This window comes from Lathyrus oleraceus, chromosome 7 (genome assembly GCF_024323335.1).
Source record: "Lathyrus oleraceus cultivar Zhongwan6 chromosome 7, CAAS_Psat_ZW6_1.0, whole genome shotgun sequence".
NCBI classification, from domain to species: Eukaryota; Viridiplantae; Streptophyta; class Magnoliopsida; order Fabales; family Fabaceae; genus Lathyrus; species Lathyrus oleraceus.
In genome coordinates this window covers 352,699,405-352,712,690 of record NC_066585.1, presented here as the reverse complement: position 1 = coordinate 352,712,690, position 13,286 = coordinate 352,699,405, and the positions used below count along the sequence as shown (strand labels likewise).

The window sequence follows — 13,286 nt, the reverse complement described above, 5'->3', positions numbered from 1 at the left end:
ACTGAGTTCATGCGTTATTTACTACAGGATTTGTTTTTTAGAGGGTTCTCTCAAGCTGGGTTCTGACTTGGAGAGGGTTTGTTCAATTCCATCTTTTAACTCCAAATTGAATTCAGCTTGCAATTAATTGGTTGCTTTTGGTGCTGTCGTCGTTTGCAGGAGCTGTCACAACATTCTCTTCATCCTTTTTATCAGACTTTGGGTCTTTTTTTATTGGAATCAGTTGCATCATATTTTATACCCTTGTGAGTCGAGTGCTTTTAAGCAATACCCGCGTAGTTTGCAATAAATTCAAACCTTTGTACATTAATCATTAATAATTTCCAAACCCGATTAAATCATTCTCGGTGCGATTCAAGTACTTTCCCAATCAAACATAACTTACAAAAATCTTTTCTTAAATAAACTCGAAAGAAGAGGACCATTGGAATCTAGCATTCTGGTGGGAACTCTCGAATGATTGATTCCGAGCCACGCGTTTTGGGTTAACCATTCATTCTTTTCTTTCGTCCCTAAAACACTTTAATTAACTTGGACAAAATAAGGGCCGTTGGGATCAAGCATTCTGGCGTAACTCTTTGAGCAATTGATTCTTATCAAGTGTTCGTTGTCCATTAAATAATTTTCTTAAATAATTCGAATGAAAAGGGACCATTGGAATCTGGCATTCCGGTGGAACCCTGAATTATTGATCTCGGGGCTTATGTCTCGTTCTTACAAATATTCGTCTTTCAAACTCAAAAAATACTTAATTCCTACCTTAACACTTTTTCAATGAAGATGGAAAAGGAACATGGTGTATACCGTGCACTCCTGAGATTAAGATTCAAGGTGGATGCCTTGCCTACCTTAGCTCTCGCCATCGTCTAAAATTGTCAATATGGTTTTGTAGCAGGGTATTCGTTACCATTAGAGATATTGACTAAATCCAAGGTAAATCATACAAGTCGAGTCGCCACCGCACTTCTATTTATCCAAAGGAATGGTTAGAAAGCGAACAAAAACCTAAAAGTTTTATCGAATCAAAAACTAGTAAAAATGTCAGAGATCTGGGTAAGGGGGTTGGTTATGCAATGGGAAGGTGTTAGGCACCCAAAGCATCCTAGGTACTCCTAGGGAGCCCTTTTCACATTTGTTGCAAAGGTTGTTGTTTTTTTTTTGAAAATTTATTTGTGCAAACATGATTGAAGGGATGAGAAAAGCGTGTATGTTTATCTAATGTACTACTTACTAAAAGAAGGTCAAAAGAAAATGACTCGCACAGACGTCGCATCCATTGCATACGTATCTCATCTGAATCTGAGAATCAGAGTCTTCGTAGCTCGGCTACCTATGGGTTAAAGAGGAGTGTGCTCGCTAAGACATCACGTCTTATGCCTACGTATCTCATCTGGGATGAAAATCAGAGCAAAATGTAGTTCGACCGCCTATGGGGTAAGGGTTGTGTTTTGGGGTGAACGACATTACTACGCAATCTACCGGATGCTCGACCTTTGGAGACTTACTCGCCTGTAGTATAAGGAGATAACGTGTTCTTAGGAGAAGAAAAGTCAATGAGTTTGGGGTGTTTAGGGATGCTCATGCAAAAAGGCAGTCCTAGATGAAGGAACCACGCTACCTTAAATGACATGCCACGAGAGGCTATGCGAAACCTAAGAAAGCGGTAAAATGCGGGAAAAATAAAGTACCACGCGGATAAAGATCCGAAGCAACAACAAATAAAGGAATAAGAAACCCAGAGATCTCTCAAGTTAGCACCATCAAAGAAAGTGAGTCAGTACAGGTAATCGGAATAAACCTCCAGGTGGTATCCCACAAATAAAGTGGAACACCAGGCCATCTCTGCAAGAGTATGTGAGCCCTCACACAAAAAAACTCAACAAACAGGTTAGAGAAACAAGATAGGGTAATCAAGAGTTGCCCCCAAATCAAAATGTAACCACATGAATCATGCCATTAAAATTCACAAAAAGCTCACAAAAAGCAACCAAGGGTAGGAGGCCTAAACCTCTTGTCAAACACATGCATCAAAAGGGTATCAAATTCACCCATAATACCTCATACATTCAGAGCATTCAAATTAAAAGCATAAAGTAATGGGAATAAGGCAAACCTGACTGGAGAGATCGAATGAAATTGAATTGCCCGGTTGGGTTTGCAAAGCACTCTTAGGGTTTATATGAGAGGGAATTGGTTCTTTGCCGATGAGTTCCCTTCAGTCTCTGGAGGTTGCTCTGAACTCTGTTAGCTCTTCTCTCACTATCTTTTTCCCTGCCAGGGTAATAGGAATATAATCCTTTTGTTTCACTGAAACTCTGAATTTATAACATGATTTCTGTGGACCTGTGGGCTCAAATGAGAGAGGCCCAAGTCCAAAATTTTTCTGTTATATTTTATTTATTTATTATTTTATTTTTTTTCGTTTTCTTTTTCTTCGTTTTTCATTCTTTTTTTTTCCGTTTTTCGTTCTTTTTTTTTAAACACATGGGCTTCGCCTAGCGAGCATGACAGTTCAAGAAATTCCTCTGAGCGTAGGTGATTCTAGTGGCTTTTCTTGGGACTCGCTAGGCGATCCATTCTGCTCGCCTAGCGAGCATGACAACTCATGAACAAACTTTTTCTCCTTCAAGATTAACGTTTTGACTGACGAATAGACCCCATTTGAACTTGTTGGAAGTATCTTAAGCCATTCCCTTGTGTTGACTGATCATCTAAATAGAAGCCACAAAGTGTCTTGGATGATACTCAAGCTTCAAATAAAAGATGTTAGTGACACATTTTTGTGCTTTTGGTTAATAAACAAAAGTAAGAGAAACAATGATGTATAATTCAAGCATGCTTGGTGATCTCAAACCAATCACAAGGAGTCCCACCCAAAGGCAAAGGGAACCAAGATGCTAAAGATCCTTGAGGCAATGCAAATGCAATGTTATGATGCCATGAGGGATCTTAGGGTCAAAATTGGGGTCTTACAGGTTTCTTCAAACCCCTTTCTCAATCAAATTCAAAACACTTAATCTTTATTAAACACTTTTTCAATAAAGATGGAAATGGAACATGGTGTATACCGTGCACTCCTGAGACTAGGATTCGAGATGGATATCTCGCTCATCCAAGTTCTCGCCATTACTCAAAATACATCTAACCAATCAAACTCTTTTCTCGCTGTCGTGCGACTAATCAAAAAACTTTTTAATAAACGAAAGATATATTGTCTTAAGGTGATGCAAAACAATGTTTCGGCCACGATTGTTGAGTCGAGATAAGTGACGTTTTTCCGAATGTAGATTTGTAAATCCATTCGATGTGTGGTATACGTCTGCTCCTCATCTGTTTTGGGTAAAATAATGTTTTTCATCGATTAATACAATATAACTTTCGCTAAAATCGACCAACAAACAAACATTTTTCTACCCAGAACTACGTAAGCCTTGACTTCTCTATTGAGATACGTAGGAGCAGGATTTGTAAATCTTGTCAGGCCCACTAATAAAAAACTTAGGTTTAGTCCTTCGTCAAAAATCCAAAAACATCTTCTCTTTTCTTTTGATCCTATTATTCTTTCCCTCATAATAACTTGAGAAGACTAACATAAGCTAACATTCAAAATAAAACTAACTAAACGGTTCCCGTTGAATACAACGGACGTGAGGGGTGCTAATACCTTCCCCTTGCGTAACCGACTCCCGAACCCTGATATTGGTTGCGACGACCATAATCATTGTCGTTCTTTCTTGGGTTTTATCGATATTTCCCCTTTCCTTTTTAGGAATAAATAAAGTTCGGCGGCGACTCTGTTCAGTCCATCATTGCGAGCGTGCGATTGCGCTTTGCTTAGGTCGTGTTCTCATTTTTTCGAGGTGCGACACTTCCATTGCATAACCAACCCCCTTACCCCGATCTCTGACATTTTTACTAGTTTTTGATTCGATAAAACTTTTATATTTTTGTTCGCTTTCTAACCATTCCTTTGGATAAATAGAAGTGCGGTGGCGACTTGACTTGTATGGTTTACCTTGGATTTAGTCAATATCTCTAATGGTAACGAATACCCCGCTACAACGTTGAATCAAGTACCTTTTGTTTCTTTTGAAATGCTTTATTTATCCTTTTGTATTTTATCTTGATTATTGACATGCATGGTAAACTAAGCTAGAAAGCAATAAATCTAAGCTATTACATGGTTAAGGGATGAGGGACATTTGACCCACAATGGGGGGAACCCACACAATACAACATAAAGCCATGAAAGGGAGCTACTCTTTACAAACTATTAAATAAAAATAAAAGGAATACTTGGAGGATGTTCGGATCTCTCGCTCACATGTCACCACAAAAAAAGCAAGTGGTTAGTATGGATTAATAAAATGTAATTACAATGCTAATTCACGTGAATGAGATGGTAAAATGATGGAATGATATGGTATAGTGATCATGGTGAACAATAATGGACATGCTAACTCGTCATGTCAAATTGAAATAACATTTTCAATTTGGGTCTAACAACCATAATCAAAGAACTTGAACACTTTAAATGGAATTAAAATTCAAGACATGAACACGAACGTGGCATTTATCAATTTTACTCCTAAACATGAATTAAAAAGTCAAGAATTATGGGAAAATTCTAATCAAACCTCACATGGTAATCAAGCATTTTTTAGGGAGTTTTTCATGGTTAACAAATGGATTAACAAAACAAATAAATCCTAATCATGTTAAAAATCTAAATTTACTCTAATTAAATTCTACTAAATGTATTACTACTAATTCTAATAACCAAGGAAGTTAAAACAATAAAAAATTCCACGCAAAAAACAACAAAGAAAATAAAATAATTGAAAATGGCCAGGAGGTGCATACTGGAGTTATAGGGTGCAAGATTTCCCTCCAGGCGAGTGGGCCTACGGGTCAAGGCCCACTAAAACTAGCCTTCTGGCCAGGGGGTGTGTTTGGAACATAGGGGTGGTAACCAGCAACTGTATTGGGCTTGGCTTGCAGAATCCTAATCTCTTGACCCTCAGCAATTCAGTCACATGGCAATTGGGGAAGAAGACTTGGTTTGAAAAAATAGCCTGAAGGCGCGCGCCAACCAGAGACACGGTTCCAGCGGCGATGGCCACCAAAACAGGAATTCTATACATCGACTAGTTCATCTACACCTCCTTAGTCCGAATATCTCATTAATTCTACGAAATCCTTATTCCAGATCCACAACTGAAACGGCATCTTCCAAGAATCCTAAGACTGAAATCCTAAATCAAATGCCTCTCTCCGAGGATCAGAACCCAAGGGATTGGGGCTCTAAACTCCCTAGTTCTCATCTATGTCATGGCTACAAAGGATTGAAAGAAAGCGAGTTTCGAAACCTTACCTTATCGGATGCGACGATGGTGATGACTATGTTGGCGCCGACGAGGGCTCTAGTTCCAGGCAGTGACGATGTTTCCTTCTTCTTTATGAATGCGAAGCAATCTTCTTCTTCTCCAATCTCCAATCTGTGGGAATAACTTCTTCTTGAGATGCACCTGCGATTTATTGTATCAGAGAGGATGATGAAGGTTGAAGCTCAACTGGTTAGAGCTTCTGATGTTGAAGCTCTAACAGTTACGGTAATGGAGAGCGTATAGTGAGGAATTGGGAGGGAGCTGTGAGAATCACGTGTGATTGAGAGTGATGAAGATGAGAGCAAAAAAAATGGAGAATCCCCCAAATGATTGGGAACTGGTTGGTTTTATAGAAGTCAGGGTTGGTTGTAACCGAATGGGGCAGTTTAGGTAAGCTAAGGGAAACTTAGGGATTGATGAATTTTGCAACTGATTTTTGATACTGTTATATTTTTGAAGTTAATTGTAAGTTCTGTTTAAAAGTTGAAGTGAGACTGATAGGTTTTTCTATTGAGAAATTTCTGTCTGTTATGAATTGTGGATAAGAGTTGAAGATTGGTTTTCTTGTGAGTTTCTATTTTGAGTTTTTTGTGTTCGTTTGCAGGTTGTTGTTTTGGAAGTTATCTCATCGGAGAAGGAAGGTCTGGTATCGTCGACTCAGTTGTGCCGGGAGGTGTAGAGGGAGTTGTTCTGGATTTTGAAGGTTGTAGAGATTCTGTTGCGCTTTCTCCTTTGGAGTTAGCTTCTTCTAGAAGCTCTTCCGGGGCCTTTTCATGTTGACGGTTTGGTTCCTAACACACCCAACTCATGTTGAGTTCAAAACCTTAATCCTCGGTCTCTTTACGAACTTCGTATATAATCCCAGCTACTTCAATAGCTCCTTGCCGGCATGTCAAATTTGTAAACTGCTCACAAATCTACACTGCTAAGTCATATTCCCCTTCTTTAGTACAAAATGATAAATCATCTAGCGTCTAAATATTGACGAAAAGGTTGGCTTTCCTTGAAACCAGTGAAGAGAACAACAAGATAAGCAATAAGGACAAGCTTTTACCCTTGCCCAAAGTTCGATAGGAGATGTAAAACAATGGATAGCCTTTTGTGCTCAACTATTTCAGGAAACATATCTATGAAAACCTTCAGTAATTTCTCCACATGATTTGTCTTAGACAACTAGCAAGGAACAATTGCAAATATAAGATCCTCAAAAACATGCTTTGAATGAATGTCAATATGTGCAATGGCTGATACCCCAATAACCAGAAGAATATCAAGTATATGCTCGAAAATGTTTCATGGCAAGACTTTAATAACAACAGAAAGCAAAGAGAATATATGGTTGCGGGTGACTAAAACATTGGTAGTCTGGGCACACTCTATCGGTAGCTTAATGTTAATCTCGTCCATCAGTTTTTTCATTTAGCACAGTCATAATTTTAGTTTTGATTATGGTGGATCTCTAGGTAATCTAGCTGGCATTACCTGGTTAGTGCAATTTAATTGGTGAATGGTCGGTTAGTTGCTATGTCAGTTGGAAATGAAAATTGCGGTGTAAATGTTATGTCGTTGCAGCTTATCTTTTTGCTCAGTGTTACTGACTTGGCCCTGCAGGGTATTCATCATACCTTGACGTGGCTATATCCCATTTGGGATTGGTTTGATGTGATGCATCATGGTTCCCCAGGCGTATAGGGTGGTGCATCACCTATTGAAATAATTTGGTCAATTTGTTTTCCTGCAGGTGTTCAAATGCACGACGACTAAGTGCCTGATGATTGCTTGGCTTGAATGGTTAGCTTGCAATGAAATACAACTTAGGTCATCATGCTTTTGTGAGTAAACTATGTCGATGTCCACCGCTAATGGTTTGGCTTGTTCTCTTTTACCGCATGTGATCATGTGAATGATGACTGCAATAGGTATTGTGTCCTGCAGAAAACCCACTTGGTTTTCCCTTGTTAGCAACACCTTAGGGCTTGTGCCTTATAGCACAGTTATTGATTTAGTTTCCATGTCCCGAAGCCTATGTGTATCGTGTTCTGACTTAAGCTTAATTGCAGGTGGATCGTTGTTTCTACAACTTGGCTTATGTTTATGCTGGTTATATGAAAGGCTGCAGGTCTGTATAGGTTGCAGCATTTCACCAATACCTTTTCAACGAAGGAACGCCACAAGGGTCAGGATTGCTTACATACTAAGTGGTTGGAAGTGTGTTAAGCTGTCGTGATTATTATGCTTGAGACGAATCATGGGTGGCGAGCAGGCCATGTTGGCGAGTCATCTCTCTTCATTTTCATATGTAGATGTCGGCGAAGCTTAGGGAATATCGTTTCAAGCTCTTTCTATTGATAACATTTTTGTTAACAAGGATGGTGAATCCATATCATCCTTAAAAGATGCTTAGTTTATGGTGGAGAATGGTCAATCCGCTAGCTGGGGACAAATTGTTGAGCTTGCTGAGAACAAGAACAAAGCTAGTTTGGTTTTTTCAACCAGTACAAGCCGAAGAGATTTGAAGTGAATTCAAGAAGTGTTTTACATTGCTGGCTTTATTCATTCTAAGGATCAGTCTGTTGCCGCAATCTTAGAAGACGATGAAGAGCAACAAGTGCCAGACTTTGTGACACGTGGATCGATCTGCCAGAATTGGATTGTTGTTGATGTTCCTTATGTTATTCACTTGTCGAAGTAATATGTTTGTTTTTTGTTATTTTCAAAATCCTTTCACTATTCCCAAGGTGAAAGTGAATCTATGTGGGCTTTGTTTCAAATTTCATTATCATTAATAAAATGTTATTTCGTTTATCCATATTATGTTTTTCGTTTTTGCTTTTTCTGGAAAAATGGTAACATAAAAAACAAAATAATAATCACTTTTATATTTGCATCACAGTGCGTTTATTTGTTCATATTCTAAAATTAAGCATAAAATCATTGTGTAGATTAATTGTTAAACCCGTTGAAAATAATTACCCTATGCCCTCTTCCAACTTTGAATTTCTTGTGTTCGAAATGGAAGAAGAGGATGACAAAGATATTCCTGATGAGATTTCTCAGTTGCTTGAGCATGAAGAGAAGAGCATTCGGCCTCATAAATAGTCGTTGGAAGTGATTAATATGGGTTCCGAAGATAACAAGAAAGAAGTCAAGATTGTGGCACTGCTTTGTCCAGATGTCAAGAAGAGGATGGTAGAGTTTATTAGAGATTATGTGGATGTGTTTGCTTAGTCTTATAAAGATATGCCAGGTCTTGATAATGATATCGTGGAGCATCGATTTCCATTGAAGCCAGAGTATCCTCTGGTTAAGCAAAAGTTAAGAAGAACTCATCCTGATATGGCTGTCAAGGTTAAAGAAGAAGTGCAAAAGGAGATTGATGACGGGTTCCTTGTTACTGCTGAGTATCCTCTGTGGGTGGCTAACATTATACTTGTTCCAAAGAATGATGGTAAAGTTCAGATGTGTGTTGATTACAGATACTTAAACAAAGCTAGTCCAAAAGATGATTTTCCTCTACCACACATTAACATGTTGGTAGATAATACGGCTAAGTTCAATGTCTTTTCTTTTATGGATGGTTTCTCCGATTATAATTAGATCAAAATGGCACCCGATTACATGGAAAAAAACAATATTTATCACACCTTAGGAACATTCTGCTATAGAATGATGCCTTTCGGATTATGGAATGTTGGTGTGACGTACCAAAGATCCATGACTACTCTTTTCCATGACATGAGGCACAAAGAGATAAAAGTCTATGTTTATGATATGATTGCTAAGTCGAATACTAAAGAAGAGAATTTTGAGTATTTATTGAAGCTGTTTTAATGATTGAGAAAGTTTAACCTCCTGTTGAATCCTAATAAATGTACTTTTGGTGCCCGTTCAAGAAAGTTGTTGGGTTTCATTGTCAGCCACAAAGGTATTGAAGTAGATCCTTACTCAAGAAATGCATGTGTCGAATACCTAACAACAAGTCAGAGGGTTCCTCGGGCATCTGAATTACATATCCAGATTTATATCTCACATGACTTCCACATGTGGGCCAACCTTCAAGCTTCTCCGTAAATATCAAGGTTGTGTTTGGATATAAGACTGCCAAAAAGCTTTTGACAACATCAAGGAGTATCTGCTTGAACCTCTTATCTTGTCTCCTCCAGTGGAAGGAAGACCTTTGATTATGTATTTAACTATGTTAGAAGAGTCCATGGGTTGTGTGTTTGGACAACGAGATGAAACTGGTAGAAAGGAGCATGTCATATACTATATGAGTAAGAAGTTTACAGACTATGAGTCTCGATATTCCATACTCGAGAAGACTTGTTGTGGTTTCGCCTGGGTTGGCAACCGTTTATGCCAATTTATGATCAATCATACCCCTTGACTGATATCCAAATTGGATCCAATCAAGTATATCTTTGAAAAGCCTGCTTTGACTAGAAGGATTGCTCGTTGGCAGATGTTATTGTCTAAAACGATATTGAGTATCGTACTCAGAAAGCGATTAAAGGAAGTATTATTGTAGATCATTTGGCTCACCAGTCGATCGATGATTATCAATCCATCAGGTTCGACTTCCATGATGAGGATGTTATGTACTTAAAAGCTAAAAATTGTGATAAATCTTTTCTTGGAGAAGGACCAGAGCCTAGGTCCCGATGGGGTTTAGTGTTTGATGGAGCTGTTAATGCTTATGGTAATGGAATTGAGGAAATCGTCATCACCCTTAAAGGTTCTCATATCCCTTTTACTGCAAGATTGATGTTTGATTGTACGAATAATATGGAAGAATATAAAGCTTGTATTATGGGTCTTGAAGAGGCCATTGATTTGAGAATTAAAACCCAAGATGTATACGGAGATTCAGCCTTGGTGGTCAATTAGATTAAAGGAGAGTGGAAGACTCATCATTCTGGCTTGAGAAGAGAATCAAATGGCAGACGCTCTGGCAACTTTATCTTCTATGTACAAAGTAAATCGTTGGAATGATGCACCCAGTATCACGATTATGCGTCTTGATAGACCTGCTCATGTGTTTGCGGCAGAAGAAGTCACAAATGATAAGCCTTGGTACTATGATATTAAATGTTTCCTCCAAAGTCAGGAGTACCCGCGTGGGGCATCCAACAAAGATAAGAAGGCTTTGAGAAGGCTGGGTGGAAATTTCTTTCAGAATGAAGATGTGTTGTACAAGAGAAACTTTGACATGGTCTTGCTCAGACGTATGGATAGACACGAAGCAGACATGTTAGTGCAAGAAGTTCATGAAGGATCCTTTGGTACTCATGCCATTGGACATGAAATGGCTAAAAAGATGTTCAGGGTAGGTTACAATTTTACTTACAATGGAATTTGATTGTTGTAAATATGTGAAGAGGTGCCAGAAATGTCAGATTTATGCTAATAAGTTTCATGTGCCTCCGACGCTCCTCAATGTTATTTCATCCCCATGGCCTTTCTCTATGTGGGGAATTGATATGATTGAGCCCAAAGCTTCAAATGGACATCGTTTCATCTTGGTAGCTATTGATGACTTCACCAAATGGGTTTGAAGCAACATCTTATACTAACGTGACCAAGCAGGTTGTGGTCCGATTTATTAAGAACCAGATTATTTGCCGATATGGTTTTTCGAGTAAGATCATTATCGATAATGGGTCAAACTTGAATAACAAGATGATAAAAGAACTTTGTGATGACTTCAATATTGAAAATCATAACTCTTCTCCTTACAGACCCAAGATGAATGGGGTTATTGAAGCCACAAATAAAAGCATTAAGAAGATCATCCAGAAGATGGTTGTGACGTATAAAGATTGGAGAGAGATGCTCCCATTTACTTTGCATGGATATCGTACGTCTGTCTGCACTTCAATAAGGGCAACCCATTTATCTCTTGTGTATGGCATGGAGGTAGTGCTCCCTATAGAGGTTGAGATCCCATCAACGTGAGTCCCGATGGAAGCCAGTTTGTCTGAGGATGAATGGTGTTAGAGCATATATGATTAATTGAATTTGATTGAAGAGAAAAGAATGACATCTTTGTGTCATGGTCAGTTATATCAAAAGAGAATGAAGAAAGCATCTGACAAGAAGGTTCAACCTCGTGTATTCAGAGAAGGTGACCTTGTGATCAATAAGATCTTGTCTTTCAATAATGATTCTAGGGTCAAGTGGACTCCTAATTAAGAAGGCCCATATATTGTTAAGAGAGCTTTCTCTGGTGGTTCCTTGATTCTTACAACTATGGATGGTGAGGAGTTACCTCATCCTGTGAATGCCGATGCAGTCAAGAAATACTTCGTCTGGAAAAAAATAATAGAATAGTTCGCTAAGTTGAAAATTCAAAAGGGCGGTTTAGGAAAAAAGGAGCGTCTCGGTGGTTTGAAAACCCGAAAGGGCGGTCCAGGAAAAAGTTAGAGACATAAAATAGAAAATAATCATCCCAGTAGATTGACCCTGAAAAGGAAATCTAGGCAAAAGTTAAGGAATATGGCAAGTAACTGCATCAGGCCAGACTTGACCATTTGAAGCGACAATGCTTATCACAGCTTCCTATTTAGTCATCCTCGATAGAAGTTCAGAATATAGTGGAATTCAAAGTTGTTAGAGAGAAGAGTGGTCATTGTATTTCAATTTATCCATTTCCATGTATTTACCATTTTTTCAACTTTGTAATGATCCATGGAGTCGCGCCATTTGTGGACTACCATTCTATTAATAAAATTTGAGCCTTTTATCCATTTGTTCACTATTCTTATTTTGTTTCAATTTACGAAATTTCATTTATTTTTGATGATCATTTTTTAAAATATATATATATATATATATATATATATATATATATATATATATATATATATATATATATATATATATATATATATATATATATATATATATATATATATATATATATATATATATATATATATATATATATATATATATATATATATATATATATATATATATATATATATATATATATATATATATATATATATATATATATATATATATATATATATATATATTTAAATAATCATATTTTTGAAGATTTACAAAAAAAAATATGTATTTTCCTCGACTTGTGAATACAAAAGAGAAATGTTTATGGCAATCCCAAGGATGGTAAGATCCGGAAGAATGGAATTCAATGACTTCCCCAGGCCAAATTTTCTTTTATAACAGTCCCCTTAGTATCAGATTGCAAGAGTGGTAGAAACCCTAACGAATCTCTGTCATCATCTCCATCTTGTTGAGATTAGCCGAGTATCCGGGTGTACTGTGTTATCAGTCTCGCACCTTTGCGTTTGTTTTGTCAGCATAATCATACGCATACGCATACGCATAGCATCATGATGTTTATTTGCGCATTTTGCATTTTTGCAATAATTCCTCACCACTCTCTAGAAGTTTTCTCCCTGTTGAGTGTGTATGTCCTCTCTCCAATAGAGTGTTAACCTTAAGCAGAACGAGTGTATCCTTTCTAATTCCCCACTGAGTTTACTCCTCGTGGAAGATTTTTTCAGTTTTCCCATCTGATTCATTATATGGATGGAGATCAATCTCCAATTGAGTTCATACCCTCATTGGATTAAGTCTTCTTTGACCGCTTCTCTCTAGTTCATTCCTGGTATAAATTTTGGTCCCCCCTTGATTGGTTACCTTTGTTAAGTTACCACTTGGATGGTAGTCGGTAATCATCCTTTTGACCTTATTACCTTTGTTAAGCTATCACTCTGCTGATAGTAGGTAATATTCCTTTTACCTTTGATTGGTTACCTTTGTTAAGCTACCACTTGGCTAGTAGTTGGTAATCATTCTGTTTTGAGTTTATTACCTTTGTTAAGTTATCACTTGGCTGATAGTAGGTAATATTCATTTTACCTT

General features: G+C 37.7%; 1 long non-coding RNA gene across 1 annotated transcript; it reads left to right on the top strand.

Annotated features, from left to right (window-relative positions):
- Window positions 1-4,990: 4,990 nt before the first annotated feature.
- LOC127106258 (uncharacterized) lies at window positions 4,991-8,192 on the top strand. The gene is made up of 3 exons (XR_007795320.1): window positions 4,991-5,777; window positions 5,992-7,306; window positions 7,448-8,192. It is a non-coding gene; the product is annotated as an uncharacterized LOC127106258 (long non-coding RNA).
- Window positions 8,193-13,286: the final 5,094 nt, after the last annotated feature.